Genomic DNA, 18,064 nt, shown 5'->3' on the forward strand with positions numbered 1-18,064 from the left:
TCAAAGGGCATGCAGTGTCTGGACCGGAGTTAGATGGCCCTCCAGCACCTTCTGCTGCCCCTCCAGCTCTCAAACGCTTACGGCCCCCTCGCCTCCGCTCCCAGCCTGGTGGGGTGCCGTCCCGCTGCGGCACCACTGCCCGGCTCCTCCTCCCGCACTCTGCACACAGCCGACTCCCCGTAAATATCTGCGGCTTATTAAATGAGAGCTCCTCTCCCCAGCCCCAGCCCAGCCCTGGCAGCCCAGGTGCGGCCTGTCCTCCCCGGCAGAGCCAGGCAATGGATGGCCAGGAGCCCGCCCAGTCCCCGTCTCCGCGGTGATGAGGGGCAGGACAAATGCGAAGTGAGCGGCGATATTTCCTGAACGCGGGAACCAGCAGAATCCATCACCCGGCCCCGGAGTCCCCGCAGACGCGAAGGAAGGAGCTGTCCGAGTGAGGCCGTGTTGAGCAGGCTCCCCGGTCGGGACTGGCGGCCAGGGGCCAGAGAGGCGGCCCAAGGGGACCAGGACTCCAGGGGGACAAGCTCAGTTCCCGCTCCCTGAGCAGGAAGTAGCCCTGCTACGTTCACCCAGAGTGAAAATAAAAAATGGCAGCTTCTACACAATGAATTCCCAGCTCAACACACTTACCAGGCAGCGGCGGGGAGGCAGGGAGACCAGACAGCGCTGCCCCATGAGTACGGGACAAATTCACTGCGGAACGTGCAAACATGTCTGTGTTGTTCCAGGTCGTGTAACCCTCCCCTCCCCCGCCAAGTCTTTCTCCCTCAGGCTCACGCTGGGACCCCACGTGAGGTTGGAAGGCTGGCTGATCACCAGTGGCTAATCTCCAACTCATCCCATCTGGGGCTACTTGACCCTGAGGCCTCCGTTCCTGCGGTGGGAAGACGGGACCTCTCTATCCCCAGGCTGAGCCTGCTGCCCAGGAGGCTGTGGACCCCAGTAGCCTACTCAGAACGGGGACTCCCCACAGCCAGGCTCCCCAGGTCCTGCGGGCCAGAGGCCTCCAGTATCTCTGACTGCTGAAGGTCCTGAGCTGGTCTCAGGGCTGGATTGTGTGAACGGCTCTCTGAATGGCCTCCCTGTCTGCAGGCCCTTTGACAGGGACATCCCACAGTCCTCAAGGGTCTCAACTCAGACATGAGACTTGCTTTGGCCAATGGGACAGAAGCAACTTTGACTCAAGCAGAGCTTGAAAAAGTGCTTGTGCATTTCCACCAGGTACCCGTGCTCCTATCGCGAGAACACACCAGGGCTGAGTTGCTGGTAGCATGTGAGAGGTGCATGAAGGACAGCCAAGTTGTCACAGCCCAGGTCATTCTGGCCCAGTTAGCCACTGGCCCACCCAGGTCACAGATCATGGACATGCCCAGCCCAGTCCAGTCAACCTCTAGACTCATGGGAAACCATAACGGTGGTTGTTTTAAGCCACGAGGTTTTGGAATGCTTGGTACGCAGCCACAGCTAACTGATGCATCTCCTTTATACATTATACTGAATCAGCCTGAAGAAGCCAGGCTGGGCCCTAGAAGACGCGAAACCCTGGGAAGCTCAGGCTGAATTTCCGATGCTCAAGTTCCTACCTGTGATCTGTTTCTTGATGATCCAAAAATATCAAAATTTAAGCACTGAAAGTTGCTGGGATCCTCTTAAATTCTACTTATGCCAGCGTTTTAGATTGTATTAGTTTTCATCACATTGCATAAATAATACATACTCATTAGAATGACATCAAACAAAATAAGCATAAATAAAGCTAAAAACTCCACTTTCTGAACCACCTCCCTCTACCCCTCCCCCTGCGGGGCCCACACTGATCTCTTTCCCTCTTAGCCTTTTTGTTCCATTCAGTCTTCAGGGGTTGGGCGAGGCCCCCCCACATAGGGAGGGTCATCTGCTTCATTCTGTCTCCAGACTCAGAAGTGAATGTCATCCAAAACCCCGCCCCAGACACGCCTGGGCACCCCGTGGTCAAGCTGAACCCCTTCACAGGCCTTGTGCTGACAACTGAGACCCTCAGAAAGCTAGATCACTTCTTGGCTGGCCAAAGAAGGGACAGCACTAAGGTCAATGGGCCCCAGCAGGTGCCCCAGAGGACAGCCCCTCCTGCACGAGCCTGACCCTCAGTGAAGGGCCAGCACAGGGCGGCTGGCACAGCTGCGGCACCCGGACCTGCGGCTCCTCGGCAAACCCCCGCCAGCCTCCAGTCCATCCCGCACTGAAGCCGTGCACGCAGTACAACAAGGAGCGCCTCAGTCCCGAGCTCCGTCGCTGCGTCACTGTTCACAGCATTTGGAGCCAGGTTGCCAGGTCCGCAAGGCCTGCGCCACTTCACCGGATGGCCCGGGAAACGAGAATGGCGTGTTCCCAAGTGGCATTTGCTTGGGCAGCCCCAGCCCCTGCCCCAGCCCCTGCCCCAGCCCCTGCCCCAGCCCCTGCCCCAGCCCCTGCCCCAGCCCCTGCCCCAGCCCCAGCAGGTGTTTCTTCAGGACCTTTGTTCTAAGACACCTGCCACGGGTTACAATTATGTGGGACACACAGCCCCCACCTGCGTCTCCCGTGACTCCGCAGGATGGTGCCAGTCTTGTGGGCTAAGGTATTCCCTCCAGACCCCCTAGGCTGTAACCAGTCTGCTTTCTTCCCCCTCATCCACCCCACCCCCCAAGACTCCCTTCCAGTCCGCCTACCACCCCCATTCCTGGGCTGCTTGGAAATAGACACTTTCTTTTGCTTTATGATGCAGAACAAGTCAGTATTTCTTTGTCTCAATCTTCTCCCATCTAGCCGTACCCAGGGGCCAGCAGGCTCGTGGAGGTGTTTTCCCAAACAAAAAGGACGAGTAAATCTTCAAGCCCGCGAGGAGAAGGCTCCTCGTGCAGCCAGCGTCTAAACGCTGCTTCGGGTCTCCTGGCCCCACCTGCAAAGCACTTCCTGCCCGGCGCGGGGGCTTTCAGCTCGGTAGCAGGTGGCTGCCGCACAGGAGGTGCTGGTTCTGCGGCCATGGCGGCTGGTGCTGCAGGTGAGGAGGCCCCGCCACGGCCCGGGAAGACCCAGGGGCCCGCCAGGCTCCTCTTCGTTTCCTGGGGGAGCCCAGCTGCCTCGGGAGGACGTCCTCACAGCCTTGCCGGGAAACGCTTCTCTGGAGACCAAGGCAGGTCTCGGGGATCAAGCTCACCTGATCAGGCCGCGAAGGCAAGCCAGGTGCAGCCCCTTGGGCAGTGCAGAGGCCCCACCCCTGGCTTTAGCAACCCCCTTACATCTGCCAACCGCCTAAACTACAGTGGAACTAGAAAGCCCCCCAATACTAGGAAGCTATCATGTATAAAAGGCGCTGGAACCTGGGCGCGGGGCTCAGCCTTTGGAGGTGACTCTGCTGAGACAGCACGGTGCACATTGAACAGTCCTCTAACCCTCCGAGTGCGCGCAGTCTGTCTCTTTCCGCCGACCGAATTGCCACAACAAGGCCAGAGCGTGTGGCTTCGTTGGAATAGGAGGAGGAGGACCCGGGTGGAGCCAGTCACCTTCCTGCTCCTGTCCTCCCAGCTGGCCTGCACCCCAGGGCTGCGGAACTGAACCTCCAGGAAGGTGGGAAAGGAAGCAGATCTTGGAAACACCCCGGAGAGAAGCCACAGCCTCTCCCAGCCCCCCCACCCCCACCCAGGGACCCAGGCCAGCACGGGGCCCAGAGCATCTGCCCCTAATTGGCAGGGCGGGAGGGCGAGCAGGGTCCCGGGAATCTGCCGGCTTCTTTAATGAGGAAGTAATTCAGTGAGTCCGGATTTCCCTGTCAGCAGCTTTTATTAACTGCAGGAGCAGCCTTGCTATTAGGGGCCCGGAGAGAAGCCTGGGAACCGTGGGGATGGCGGTGAGGGGAGCGGGCGGGAGCCAGGCAAGTTGTTAAGCAGATTAGGAGGGAGGAGAATGAGAAAAATAAAGAAAAGAGAAAAAGCAAAATGGGGCCACAGGGAACGAAATCAAACACAAAGCAGCCCCGATGAGGCGCGGGCAGGGCTGCGTTCTGCCCGGCGCCTCTATTGTGTTCCCCGCAGACTTCATCAGGAGCTCATTCAATCCGCCTGGTTTGAAAGGCCCCCGCCATTCAGGCCTCTGCGAGGCCGGGGAAGCCGCAACGCCACGTGGAAATAAATAATAACACGGGCAAGCCGGGCTTTGCCGGCTCCCAGACCGAGGTCAAGGGGATGCCCTGGGCTGCGGTGCCCACTGCGGCACGGCTGGGCCTGCCGGGAGCCCAGGGGCAGCTGCTGGGGCCGGGGTGCAGGGGGCGAGGGTGGGGGTCGCTATAAAAAAACAAACAAAAACAATATTCACTGTGCAGTTTTAAGCATTTCTGTCTGTCTCAGATCACAGCGATCCTATGAAGGTCTTATGATCCCTATTTTATAGATGAGCAAACTGAGCCTCTGAAAGGTTTATTCAGGGGTAACTAAACTATGGTTTTCTGGATACATCTGGCCACTTCCTGTTTGTGTAAATAAAGTTTTATTGGAACAGGGCCACACCCACTCGTTTACATATCACCTAAGGCTGCTTTTCAAGCAGCCCCGAAGCAGCAGCACCAGAGATCCTGTGGCCCACAGAGGCTAAAATATTCACTCTCCAGCCCTTCACGGAAAGTGTGTGCTGACCGCGGGGTTGAATGGCCTTTTGGGACAGAACCAGAGACAGAACTGGCACTTCGGTCCAGCCTTCAAAGCCCTGAGCAGGAGGGGAGGAGGGGTTGCCAGTGTGATGGGGGAGGAAGACCAGCCAGTCTGTCCCAGTTGGACGCTGGATGGTGAGGGGGTCGGGGCGCAGGACCCAGGCAATAGGGCGTCTGCAGGGAATGACGGGTCTTCATAACCTGTTCAGCCACCTGCCAGGACTCAGACCTCCCTGGCTGCCGAAGGACCAACCGAGACCTCAGCTTCTGCCACACTGAGCCCTGGAGCCTGGAGCGGGTCAGTGAGCCTTGGACCAGCCTGACCAAGACCACACTGATCCAGGCCTGCAGGCTTCCTTCTGCCCTTGTCTCTCTCCCCCTCGTTCAGGCCCATCAGTGTCCTCCTGACTGGACTTCGTCTCTGGCTTTCCCGCCCAGGCCAGCTTGGCAGTGTAATTAATGCTCCGCCGGAGCTGGAGGGGGCCGTGCGTGGCCCAGCAGAAGGCCCGGCTCCCGCCTTGAGGGGTGGGCACGGGTCTCCGTCTATGCGCTGCCCCGCTGACGGTAATCACATCGGAGGGGCTCGAAACCAGGAAACGGCCGTGAGTCCATCTGGAGACCTGCAGGCTGACTCACCTCCCAGGTGGAGAACACCTGCCCTCCTGAAACGTACAGTCTGGCAAAGGGGCCAGGGCACCCTGGAGCCAGCCAGCCCTTGTGGGGCTCCAGCTCCATTCATCTCGGGCTGAGCCAGAGCCAGAGCGACCCCGGCGGGGCCTGGAGATGACGGTGCTGGAGCGAGACAAAAGGGAACCGCCAGACTGTGAAAGCTGATATTAAAATGACTACAACTCACATCATACCCAGAGTCAATGCATTATATTCCTAATAAATAATGGGTTACTGCAGGTTAAGTGTCTGTTGCCGCATTCCAATGGCTGATATTTAATTAGCTCTGAAATTAAAGCGCTCTTCTATTGCTGTACTGCGAGGACTACTTTATCCCTAATTGACGGAGATTAAAGTGTCTTCCAGAGATCCCGGATCCCTTTGTCAGCCCAGGGTGCGAGAGGATTGTAATGAAAACGTTTGACATTTCAAAGCACAACATACGTATCTGTAAATTAAGCAAAAGACGGCATTTTTGTTCTATTTTGAAATCAGGGTGCCGATGGGTGAGGGTACCCCCCCTTTTTTTTTCACAGGGGTGGGGTTTTATGAGTGAGATGATGTCTCAGGGATGATCCATGTTGGCTGTGACAAGGCGGCGGAAGGGGTCAGCCAGCTCTGACTGGGGAGATGGTTGGCGTGGGGTTGTTTTGCATGTTGGGGACGAATGAACGGGGAGCAGCAAAGAGTGGAGCTTTCTCAAGGACCCTCTGCCTGCCTGGAGGGCGGAGGAGGACGGCAGTAGAAAGCAGATTGGCTCTGGGCCGATGTGTTTGGTCCCAGCTCGGTCCCTTGTATGTTGAACGATCTGCAGGGGGTGACTTGGTCCTCTGAATTTCAGTTCCCGAATCCTCAAACCCACCTAGCGGAATCATCTTGCACATACCCTGAGATCATGTCGGCGAAGGAACTGAGCCTGGGCCCTAGCAGCTGCCCGAGAAACGGCGGCTGTCCTTAGCCCTTCCCACAACGTTCTGGATTTAAGTTCGAAGATGACGTAGCCGACCACGGTGAGGAGGGCAGAGCGGCCTTTGGGAGTTGGGTACTGCTCCATCCAGCTGCAGCGCTCTGCCCTGGCGGATCCTGAGAAGGTACCTGGCTCAGCAGCAGGTCTGAGCAGCCCCTGGCACCGGCTCTGATTCTCCCATCTTTGATGAAGCTTCTTTGAGTCAGATGCTCCTGCTTCTCCTCTGACTTAGATCCAGCCCCGATCTCAAACCGAGCGTGCCTGCCCCCTCTCTTCCAGCTGACTCCGTGCACCAGTCACCGGTTGCTGCGTCACGAGTTACCACGGAGCATCCTGCAGTAGCTGTGGGCCGGAGTCTGGGCAGGGCTGACCTGGGTCCTGTGCTTCCAGGTCCCTCACAGACCGAAACCCAGGTGTGGGCCAGGGCCGAGGTCTCATCTGGAGGCTCTGCTGGCCACGCTCACACGACCACCGCCTGGGAACTAAGACTTGAACCTCAGCCTCAGGAGCGCCGGGGCAGAAATACAGAGCTCCCCGAGAGATACCTGAGTCCGAACAGGAGTTTGCGTATTGCACCCTGTCTCACCTCAACCTCTGAGCTGTCTCCTGACTTCAGCTCTTCCTTCAGAGTTACCTTCAGATTGCTTAGTGCTGCAAGAATCTGAATGTCCCAACCCTGTGACAAGGATGATCGAAAGCCCGCTGAGTGATGAAGGTGGATTGTATTCATTTGGCAGGCATTTTAGAGGCTTCATTCTACTCCCATCTTTGGTTGGAGCACCTCTACACACCTTCCCTGGCAGATCATTCCGCCCAAAGTCTCGGGAAGTTTGAAAACGTCTTCCTTAATAGAATCAAATCTGTCTTCCAGTTGCTTTCACCAGTGAGTCTTTTTTGGCCACTTTAACTGCCCTTGTGATGGTCCTAAGTGCCACTTGTCCAGTGTCCTGCTTCTGCCTTACTCCACACACATGGTCAAGTTGCAACAACTGGCCCCCTGTGGTTGGATGGTCCCATGTGACCACTTCTGACCCGGAGTCACTTCCAGGCTGAGCATCTGATGGCTGACGTGAGACCCACCACGGCTGTCTTTGCCGTCTGTAGAGGTCGTCAGCAAAGTTCCTGGTAGTGGCTGCACCTGGGTTCCGAGCAAGGTGGGCCCCTGAGGAATTATGGCAGAAATCAGAAAGAGACTCTGAGTGTTTGTCATCGGAGCCTCGGCGAACCTCTCCTAACTCACACGCCCTCTGCTCAGTAGCACCCTTCAGTTTTGCCGCCCCAGACATTGAGGGAAGGGAAGTTGCGTTCACCCTGGGGAATTGGGGAAGTTTGCTTGCAAGACCCCAGAAGCCACTCCATCGGCAGTGCCGGGCCCCGCAGGTGCGCAGCATGAAGGCTGCGGGGAGCCAGAGAAAACGGCTGCAACCCCTGCAACCCCATTTCCCGCTGAACGTGGTACGAAAACAACCAAGATCCTCGCCACACAGAACACAGCCTCCTGGAGGCTGCGCCCGCCCGCACACCTGCCTCGGGCCCCACGCAGGTGTGAGGTGTCCTCCGCTGTGCACGCCCCGCACTGCCGGGGGAGCGATTCCGTACCTGGGCGCATGCTGTTCTCACCCACTCCGGACTTGCAGGTTCATCACGAGGAGATCAATCCCCGGCTCGGTTCAGTGTGTACATCACACTTCTGCCGAGTCGTCCTTCCCGTAACTTTGTTGCTGGTTTGAGAGGGGATGTTGGATCAGATAGGATATAAAATGTATTCTTTTCTGGGGCTTTGACCATCTGCTAAAATAAATCACTTGGCTTGTGAAGTTCAAACACTTATGAAAAATAGCAGATGTCTATGAACTATGACAATTGGCTCTGGGAATAGAAAGCTAATCAGAAGCCAAGTTCTGACAGCGGTCATTTGGTTCCGTCTTCCTGAGGTTATCACTGAGGCGCGTTAGCCATGAGGCGCACACTCATGGGCACGCATGCGCGCACACACGTGCGTATGCACACGCAGGCTCATGTGGCAACAGGCATTCACAGCCTCACCCATTCCCCAGCATCTGCACCATCACCCGGAGGGAATAAAAGATCAAAGACACACAGGCTCAGATCCCAGGGGAGGTCCCCACAGGCATCTGCACCCCTGCAAGCAATTTACCAAAGTAAATGGACTCCGACTCTATCAGGGAAAACCAGTGACAGGAGCTCCAAGGCCCAGGACTTAACTTGTGCTCAGACCCTCGCTTCTAAAAATGCTTTCTTCCTCTTCACCTGTCATGCGGGATTTCCGCCTTCTCTCTGATCCAAACCCCGGCACCCGGGCGTGGCCTGCGGATAATCTCGCCAGTTGCATTCACTGGGCTCCAGGGTGGAACGAACTTCCCAGTGCAAATTGGGAAAGTCCCCAAGGTAGAGATGCTCAGGTTCTTGCAGAGGACGGAAGATTGTCTGGTCTTTCCCCCAATGCCCCTCCCCCCACAGTTCACCACCCACACAGGCGTCTGTGCCCCGAGGGCCACACACCTGTGAGATTACCAGCTGCCCCAGGACAATGGTGACAGCAGTCGGAGGGACCGCTTTGAAAAGACTGCAGAGCAAACTCTTGTGGCTGAGTCTATCCTAAAGCAGCACAGAGACGACCCCCGAAAAGATTCTCTGCCTGCCCACGGGTGGCTCTGCTGCCCAGAGGTCTCGAGGACCCCTCCAGGGGAAGGGACCCCTCAGCTGTGAGCTCTGACGGCAGCCAGAGCGATGCTTTCACTGTGTCGGGCTCTTCCTGCTGAGGACTGTTTTGTGTTCTGACAGTCCGTAATGGGATTTAATTGTAATGATTTGGTATTGAATTCCCCTTAACAATCAGGGGGAATGGATTCTGACTGTCTGTAAATGTGTTTGCAGATAGTGAGATGATCAGAACTGTGCGTGCAACCCCGCTCGGGGTGTGCCCACAGTGGGGGCGGTCAGGAAGCTGGGGGGTGGCTTTGAGGTGTAGGATCAGACCTGCCCTGTGGGGCTGTGGTGGGTGCAGAAGCTTCTCTCTCCCAGAGCCTTCCCTCCCTGGGCTGCGGTCGGGCTGGAGTATGTGGGTGGCATGTGATCAATGGTATGTGCTCCTGTAGGTGGGAACTTCAGCCATGATGGTTTCGAATAATAAATAGCATCAATATTTCTGTGATATAATGGGTAGTAATAAATACTACGAAGATGACCATGGCTGTGCATTTACAGGTATGAGCTACTCCTCCAGTAACCCTATGACATAGGTCACACTGTCAGTCCCCAGGTGAGAAAGTCAAAGCCGAGTCACTTGCTCGAGGTCACACAAAGTAGAAGGCCTGGGACTGACATCTAGGCCATTTGCCTCCGGGGTCATGGCTTCCCTGCTGTACTGCTAACCCTAGAGCTGGCTATGACGAGCTGTTGATCAGAGATTGGGGGGGTGTAACAGATCACCCCAAAACATAGCCGCTGAAGACAACACCCAAATCTTACCTCCCAGTTTCTGGGATCAGGAATCTGGGTGGCTCGGCGGGGTCCTTGCTTTGGGGTCCCTGACACTCAAGGAGTCGGCCAGGGCCGAGGGTCAGTGTGAAGCTGGGCGGGGGGAGTTCACGTCCACGTCCTCCTCTCTGGCTGTGGTTCGGCTCCTGGGTGATTGCTGGACTGAGAGTTTCGGTTCCCAGATGCGCGTTGGCCAGAGTAGTCTTCAGGTCCTTGTCCTACAAAGAAGTCCTGCATGATCGACCTCAGTCTCCAGCCCTTAGAAGTCAGACTGATCCCATGTGGCTCAAGCTCACCTTCCCCCCCCCATAATTCACACTGAAGCTGAGACTGGCTGGCTGGCCCAGGGCCCCAGGTAAATAAAGATACTCTTATCAGACAGGACATTCCAAGGGCTTAGAGGTGACCTCCCAGGAACGGAGAGCTAAGGCCACACCTCTCTTCGGTCGAGGTTAACCCTTGACTGCACAGATACAGACGAGGTTTCTAGTGGGGAAGACGGACTGACACACACACACTCGACTGCCACCAGCACCGCCAGTAACTCACCAACACTCATCGCGACGGTCCCGTGTGCGGGAAGGACAGCCAGCGTGCCGAGACGGAGAGCAGAGGGCGACTTCCCTGCTCGGACGGAGAGGGAGACTCTGCGTTAAGACCTGAAGAACCAGATGGACCCTGCGTGCAGAGCCAGAGTGAGAGCGATGCTTCTGCAACAGACAGAACAGCAGAGACCAGCACGCAGACGGGCAGAGAGGAAACCGTGGGGCTGGAGCGCGGAGCCGAGGGAGGGCGCGCGCTGGCGCAGGACAGGCTCATCACACCCGCCGCGCGGGTCACTGAGGAGCTGGGTGTTGACGCCAAGAGCGACGGAAATGAAACCCAGGACTCCAGCCGGCGACTGCGTTGGATTCCCCACTCCAAGGAAAAGGCTGACGCACGCAGAGCATCTGACAACAAACCCAAATAACACCAGCTGTCCCGCAGGGACGCACCCGGGGGAAGTCTCTGAGAAGTCTCCAGCTCAGAGGGCCCTCTGGGGAGACAGCCGAGGACAGATGGGGAGCAGAGGGCCTTGCCCCTTTGACCCTCTTCTCTTTGCACAACAGGAGAACACAGTGGGTGTCACCCAGGGGCAGGTCCTGCTGGTGGCTGCGGTGTGGCCCGCTGTGGCAGGAGGAGCAGACTATGGGTGACATTTCAGGGGCCCGCCCTTGTCCTCAGGAATTCCAAGAAAGTTGATTCTGCTCCGCCCCAAGGGCCGAAACCCGCTGTGCGCGTGTGTGTGGCGGCTGGCGAGCGGGATCTCAGGGTTTTGAAGCCATCTCTGAGATCATGTGAAATGTCGTGGTCTCTTGGTTCACCTGTTTTAGACAAGGGTGGTTCCTCCTACCCTCAGGGCATGAGGACAGACCTGTGGCTGTGCTGATGTGAGAGAAGAACAAAGAACAGCATCAGTGGGAGGTGGGAACGGGGTATTTCAGGCTTCAGTTGAAATGTCACCTTATCAGAGGGGCTTCGCCAACCACCCTGTACAAAAAAGCAGCTGCCCCAAGGTGCTTCTTCTCCACCCTTCCACCCGCCCTGTGTCACAGGGGCTGACAGAGGAGACCACAGCAGCCAGGCCCGTCGTCCGCCACCCTGCAGTGGGCTCGGCCAGCGGCAGTCACCGGCAGGACGCTGGAAGGCGGGAGGAGAGGGCCTCTCCCTGGCTGACCGAGGTCCTCTGAGGTCCGCCGTCCTGGCTGCAGCTCGCTCGGGTTCTGCTAACCGCTCTCTCCTGGCCGAGGAGGGCCAGCTGCCTTCCCACTCTGGCTGGCCAGGGTGACGGGCCCTCCCTGATGGCCTCCTTCGACCTTGCCCACAGCTTTGTCCGTTTATAAAGCTCCCCTGTCCCGTCAGGTGAGAACCCGTCTGCTCCCTCCCTCCCTCCCTCCCTCCTGGCGCCCTGTCCTCCCCACCCTGCTTGACTTCGTTCGAAGCACAGGTCGCCGCCTTGCGTTGCCTTGTATGTCAGTTGGTCTCTTTCAGTCGTCTGTTTCCCACCAACGCCCGGGCCACCTGAGGCAGGAATTCGGATTCGTTCCCTGCGGAGCCCCTGGCGCCCAGGCCAGAGCCTGCGGAGCTGGTGTTGGTTGAGTGAATCGCAACAGGAACCCGTGTCCCTCGCCTCTGTCCCTCCTCTGCCCACTGGCCCTGTAGGAACGAGCAGGGAGAGCTGGAGTGTGTGGGGGGTGAGGCCCCAGGATCAGGGGCCCTGGGGGACCGCGGAGGAGGCGGGGAGAGCGGAGCTCAGGGGGCGGAGTCAGGCCGTCTGAACCCCACTCGCACCGGGAAACGAGACGCTCTCACCTTTATCAGCACAGGTAAGAACGAGAGTCCACTCTCCACGCTGTTAAATCTTACTCGGCCGTCCTTTTCCAAGCCCAGCTGCTGAGCACAGCAAACACAGCAGGCTCCACGAGGTTCAGGCTCCTCGGTGGCCAGAGCTTCTGCCAACACAACACCCGAAGGGGGAAGTCTTCCCTCTTCACCTTGAAGACACCTGGAGGGAGGGAAAGATTCTTAAGAGCAAGGGCTGGAGGGCTGGATCGGGGTTCTTTGGGCATTGCATCCCTGACCTTGACTTGACCCAGCATGCATGCACATGCACACACACACACACACACACACACACACACAGAGGCATAGATAAAGCTTCTAGGTTCTAGGCTGCCTGGGTTCAAATCCTGGCTGTGCAGTTATAGTCGCTGTGCAACCTTGGGCAAGTCACTCCACCTCTCTGAGGCTCTGTTTCCTGGTTTCTAAAGTGGGGAAAACTCTAGTGGCACGTGGCCATGACACGGCTGCAGGGGTGACGTGAGTTACAGATGAAGCGTTAAGACCAGCGTCTGGCGCACAGTAAGATCCTGTTGGTTTACTTGTTGGATAGTATTATTAACTGGGAGCTCACTCGAAGTCAAGCATAAGTTGTCGTCTCCTCAACCCTGATGATCAGGTGAGGACACTGAGGCGGGTGGGGTCAGTCGCCATGGTGACGGCAGCGCCCTGACCGCAGACAGGCCGTGGGCTCCTGGCAGCTGCGCCAGCACACTTTCCCCTGCCACGCCCCAAGCTGAGTTACAGGGCAGGAGACCCTCCTCCCAATGTCCCCTACAGCCGTAGTGACCACATACCCATCCCCTCGGATTTAGGTCTTCTGTCTTGTCCCTCCCGAGATGACAAAATGGGGAGAGTCAGGGAACGGAGAGCAGGTGCAGATGAAATGGGGAAGCATGGGGTGTGGGTGGGAGGGAAAGCGAGGAATCGGGGCACGCATCCCTGAACGTGGACGAGCAGGAACACGCGTCCCTCCGGCGGACAGCGCTATTCATATCGATCACCTTATTTTCAGAAGCAAATTGATCTGGGCTTTTAACAACTTATGTAGGACAGAGAAGGCTCTCGGAAGCCTTTGCCCGTGGTAGGCAGCCTGCGGTGCCCGTGTTTCTGAGAGCTTAACTGCCAGACCTCTCTCCACCCCCAAGTGCCAAGGTCAGAAACAAAGCCTCAAGCCTCAGCCACGGTGGGACTGGAGATCTGCTTTGCTTTTGACAAAGTGATTTTCCCCAGAGGGCCCCGGACCGCCCGGCTGCGGAGGGAAGGAAAGTCATCCAGGACAGGCGGGATGTGGAGGTTTGGAGCAGGGTCAGGAAAACAAAGACCCTCCCGGGGCAGCGCGGGGAGGGCACCGGCAAGGACAAAGGCCCAGGAGGTATGTTGGACCAGACAATTCTGCCAGGCAGCCTGGTCTCCCGTCTCCAGAAAACCGGCCCTGGGAGAATTGCTGCCCCTTTGAGAAGAGCCTGTTGTAGAAATGTCAAGACTATTTATTCACGGGGCAGGTGATGAGCGCTTCTCTCCAGGAATTAAACAGCAGGGCACGCAGTGTGGAGCGAATGTCCCTGTGTCCCTGGGCACAGTGACCTGGCACCGCACACCAGGGTCTTCCTGGGGTGCTTCTGGTCCCTCCTGCGGTTGCCATGGCAGGGAAGTCTCAGTGGGTGGGCTGGAGGTCAGAGGAGGGGGGAGCCCCCGGGGCTCTGAGAGCTGGGGGCTGGGTTGGTGCGCGCCCTCCACACAGACAGGCACCATGTCTCTTCATAAAGGAGGGAGCTAAGAGTTATCACCCGTCACATGAACCCAAGATGGAATTTAGCAGCCCGAGGTGGGCCTTTACCACTGATGAAATTCTGTCTGCCTGCCAGCTTCAAGTGCTGCTTAAAAGGCTCATGTATAATTTAAAGGGTACCGTTTAGGGTGGGCTTCCACGGGGTTGCAGCTGAGCCTCTCTGTGTGGGTCGGCGGGCCCCGGGGCGACTGGGGGCCGGTTCTCTATGAGCAGGTGACCTCCGAGTGGAGGGGCTCAGCTGCAAGTCAGCCCGACGGGGGCCGGTGTCTTCTCAAAGTCCTGAGAACCCCCAGGGCTGCCGGGCTCTGAGTCGAGGGACAGGACATCATGTGTCCCCTAGAGGAAGTGCTGGCTGGGAGCACACTGCCGGTGACCAGGAGGTGGGCTCCCCTGAAGGAACTTTAGGCAGAGTCAGCCCCCCACTGCCCCCGTGGTGTGTTGAATAGTGTCCCCCCGAAAGCCATGCCTACCCGGAACCTCAAAACGAGGCCTCAGTTTGGAAGTAGGGTCTCTGCAGAAGCTATGCTGGATTAGCACAGGCCCTGGATCCACTGACGCGTGTCCCCATTAGGAGAAAAAGACACGTAGAGGAAGAAACCACGTGAAGAAAGCGGCGAAGGTGGGGGGATGCGTCTCGAAGCCGAGCCGCGCCCAGGATTGCCGGCGGCCGCCCGAGGTCGCAGAGACGTGAGACAGAGTCTCCCTCAGAACCCCCAGAAAGAACCGACGCCCCTGCCACCTGGCCTTCAGACCTCGGCCCCCAGGACTGGGAGCCGACAGACCTGCAGCCCGAGCCCCGGCCGTGGCGACTGGCTGCAGCCTTAGGAGGAGGCCACGGCCTCTGCGCCCAAGTCCCGGAGGCTGCAGATTTCTGTCCCAACTGGCCTGGGGGTGCTGCGGGCACTGGCCCCGCCCGGGCACCCGTGGGGCCTTTTCTATCCACAGTGTGTGTCCCTGCCTCCGTAGCTCTGCGGGGCAGGCAGGACAGTGTCACCCATTCCATTCCGCAGCTGGAGGAACAAAGCACCAGGCTTTCTGGGCTGTGCTCGGCAACAAGCAGAATGAGCAACAGGCAGGCTGCCTGGGGGTTCCCAGAGTCCCTTGGGCCCAGCACCCCGGCAGGTTCCTCCCTCTACCTGGCCACCCTGGCCCTCGCCAGGACAGGCATTTATGTCCTGGGGCTCCCCCTTGTTTTCATTGCCCCCCTGGTAGTACCCTGGTCTCTCCCGCATGCCAGGGGCTGAGCTCCCTGCCTCCTCCCTCAAAGCCACCCTCAGCTGCCCCGAGATAGGGGCGCTTACTCTTCTCTGTCTCCCACACACCAGCTCACTGACTCCAGCCCCAACTTGGGGACAAAGAGCTGCCTAGGACCTGCGGGAGGGCTCCCCTCTGGCGGCTAAGGGGCCTGGCTTCTTGCTGGTGACGCCGGGCACCCCCAGGGGCACACTGATGATCATAAAACGAGATAAAGTTAATTGTCCGGGCTGGTCCGGGTACCGGAGGAAAAAACAATGTGTGAATCGAAATGATGAACGGTTTACCGAACCTGTCAGTGCAGAGAGGAGGCTGGTGGAATGATTGCAGCCGGGCAGAACTGTGTTTCAGGATCTGCCCCAGGTACTAATTTGTGGCGGGCTTATCCTGTCAGGAACAGACACTGCTCATGGTGGCGAGAAGTAATACTTTAAAGAGTCTGCACGCCAACTGGCGGGGAGCTGGGCGTCGGAGCCAGGAGGCAGCCCACCCCTTGGCAAGGCTTTTCCAATAAGTTCCAGATGAAAAGCATGAGGCTGCTGAGCAATATCATCTTCGGAGACTCTCACACCAGATCTGTTCCCATCCACTGTGCCAGCTCGTGGATCATCCGCGTCCGGATGCCCGGAGCGATGCTGACTCTCCGCTCACCCGGGGCTGGCAGGCTGCGGCTCAGGGGCTTGGCTGCTGGCCCGGATTCCCGAGCCCCAGGGGGAGGCCGAGCCAGGTGGGTCCCACTGGGTCCCCGGAGACTGAGTCTTACAGCTGCCCTCCCTCGAGTACAAAGGGAAGGGCAGAGGCTGGGGTGAGACCCTGCAGCCTGCACAGACTGTTCAGGGAAGGGCATTCTGTGGCCGCAGCCTCCCAGCCCCGGCTGGGCATCTCTCTCCTCGCAGCCTGGAGATGAAGTCTATTCTGCAAATGCGACGCCCACCTCCTTCCACTCTCCTTGGTCTGGGGAATGTCCAGTCTGATCTGACTTCTGCCCAGTGCCACGTCCCCAACTGGGAAACAGTTTGGAGGCACGCAGAGCCTGGGCTCCCCACTTTTCAACCCTTCCCAAGTCTGCAGCTTGTATTCAGAAGCTTCCCTGCCCCCTGAAACGCTTTCCTCCTTCACCCCCTGCCTCTGGCCCAGGCCCCCTGGAGCCGTGTCACTGGAGTTCTGCAGGCATCACCAGCACCCCCAGCCCTCCCTCAGCCGGAGGACACAGCCGGAACACGACACCAGCTGGAGTGGGGAGGGCCCTGCCAGGAACCACCTCACAGGAAAGCAGCAGCGAACACCACGCAGCCCTGGTGGCCCTTCCAGCCGCGGCCAGGGGGGTGGCCAGGGGCTGGCCAGCTGAGTGGCCTGCTGCCTTAGAGGCCACGTGAAGACCCCGGCTCTCGGTGTCCTGGCTGAAGCCCCGTGTGCTGAGCCAGGGCTGAGTCCTGCAGCTGCAGCCCGGGGACGGCTGGATTTATGTATGCGGGTCAGGAGCAGCTCTGGAAGGCGGACTCTGTCTGCCCTTCACTTCCAGACAGTCTCTCCCCCATCAGGGCAGAGGGGCAGGCAGGCCCTGCCATGCACCAGCCTTGGGACGAGAGCAGAAGCAAGCCACCCGCTGGCCCGAGGACTTGCCTGGGGCGCATCGGCTGCCAGCCAGTGCCCAGCGCCCGAGCAGCCGGGCCCGGTTCTGAATCTGAAATCATCTATCACTTCGGAGCCTCCCTTCCTGCCCGCCCGGGGATGGTGTCCACGGCGAGCCCCGTGGAGAGCAGGTGGGGCTGGAGCGCTGTCCTGGGGTCCTGCTCAGCGCGCAGGGCGGACGCTCGCATTCCAGACCCTGCTTTCGGAGCGGGGCCGAATGAGCCTCCCCGAGCTGGAGGCACGAGCCGGGGCTCCCTGTGGACGGTCACTTGCCTTATTGATGAAGCAAGGGCCACTTTCAAGTGGTGACTGCAGTCACGGCGCAGGCCGGGAGGGCTCACCCCAGTCACCCGCCAGTTCATGAGCAGCTGAGATGGGCCAGCAACTCACTCCTCCTGGGGCAGCCAGGCTCTGCTCCAGGCTCTGCAGCCAGGCGGGCCCCCCTCCTCGGGCGGCTTCTGGACAGACACGGTCCTGGCTGCTGCGAGGGGAGGGCAGGCTGGCTCCACCCTTGTCCCTGACCGAGGTCAGAGGTGGCAGCTGTGGCCTGCACATACATCAGTCTATCCCTGGTGAGAGTCGAGTGCAGAACAGCTGTGGGGGTACATGGGGTGCAGGTGTCCTCATGGCCAAGGGCAATTGAAAAATGAAAGAACAATTTTCTCACATTGATTAGAGATAACAAAGGCATGTTTAGCCCCTCTCCACTCCGCCCTTAGACACCGGGGCAAGGAGCCGCCTGCCCTGGATCTCTACAGAAACCTGACCTCCAGGGCCCAGGGCAGGGCGGTGTGTGGTGGGGGCAGGGAACAGCCGCTCCGGGAATGGTGGGGGCTGGGAGGGGGTCGCAGGCCCCGGGCCCAGATGCACCACCAGGAGCTCTGCTGGGCTGTGAGGAGGGGTGCGGGTCTCGGCCTCAGTCCTCTTTCTGAGTCTGAAACCAGTTGGGAGGTGGACGCAGGCGTAGAGAGAGGGGGTTCAAAATCCCAGCTCTGTTCCCAGCAGAGCGGTATTGGCAGGGGCGGGGGCCACAGCGGGCTCCTCGTGCTCCTTGCTGAGTTGAATATACCCCAAAGCAGCAGCCCTCACAGCCTTGGAGGAGGGCATCCCGCCCGGGGGCAGATTGGATGGCAACCTTCCCGTGGATCAGAAAGAGAGCAAGGCCAGGAGCAGAGGGAGGGGTGGAGGAGGTGGGGAGGGCTCCCCTTCA

This window comes from Molossus molossus, unplaced genomic scaffold (genome assembly GCF_014108415.1).
Source record: "Molossus molossus isolate mMolMol1 unplaced genomic scaffold, mMolMol1.p scaffold_m16_p_19, whole genome shotgun sequence".
In the NCBI taxonomy this organism is placed as follows: Eukaryota; Metazoa; Chordata; class Mammalia; order Chiroptera; family Molossidae; genus Molossus; species Molossus molossus.